This window comes from Bidens hawaiensis, unplaced genomic scaffold (assembly GCF_021521415.1).
Source record: "Bidens hawaiensis isolate Kalapana, Puna unplaced genomic scaffold, B.hawaiensis_p1.1 tig00053975_1, whole genome shotgun sequence".
NCBI lineage: Eukaryota > Viridiplantae > Streptophyta > Magnoliopsida > Asterales > Asteraceae > Bidens > Bidens hawaiensis.
The window spans coordinates 1-1101 of NW_027506278.1; positions in this window are offsets into that span (position 1 = coordinate 1).

Below are 1101 nucleotides of genomic sequence, written 5' to 3' on the forward strand. Positions count from 1 at the left end.
CTTGAATCGGCTCAAGACGTTGTTCACATATATAGTTCGATGATGAAAATTTCAGTGTCAGACTGATGAACCTGCAACCTCTATGAAGAATTTCATCTCCCCTATCGAGCTCATATAGAATTTTGTCTGCATTAACTTCTCAAAATCCTTACACAGCTTGTCATTGGTTGAACCAAATATGATTTCATCGACATATATCTGGACGATGAGCAAATATTCTCCAACAGTCTTGTAGAAAAGGGTACAATCGACAGTCCTTCTTTTGAAGCCACTATTCGTAAGATGGTTAGCAAGTGTGCCGTAACAAGCTCTCGGGGCTTGGTGTACACCATAAAGAGGCTTGTTTAAGCAGTAACACACGGTCAGGATAGTCTGGATCTTCAAAACCAGAAGGCTGTTTCATGAACACCTCTTCATAAAGGACCCCGTTAAGAAACGCACTCTTAATGTCCTTTTGATAAACTTTAATGTTCTTAAAAGCTGCGTAGGCTAAGAATATGCGTATAGCTTCCAGTGTTGCAACTGGAGCATACACTTCCATGTAATCTACGCCTTTTTGTTGATGAAATATTTGCACAACAAAACGCGCTTTATTCCTTACGATGACCCCATGATCACCCTTCTTACACTTAAAAATCCATTTAGTCGGGATGGATAGGTTGGACAGAAGCTTGTGCAACGGAAGGTTGACGAGAAACACTTGGAACATTAACAATATCCTCATTATTAAACATTACCGCCTTTTTCTTTTTATAAATTCCGAGTTTGAACAGTCTGAAAAACTTTGTTTAATATCGGTTCTAGTAGAACTAACAAACATTATTGGTTTAATAGTATTGAACGTTTCTTTCGAACTTGTTTAATGATAGGCTTGTTTAACGACTTGGATCTTGCAAAGGCTAGTTCAAGATCATTAAATTTTGATGTTTCATTTTAAAAGACAGTTTCAATCAACTCAGGATTGATCAGATTAAGTGAAATGTCTTTCTCAGTGAAAACTTTGCTAAGACCCTTTAATTTAAACACACGACCTGTGTTTACCTTAGCAGGAGTAGGATTGATGAAACGCGTCAATCCTCATCATAATTTATTGGTTTTTCT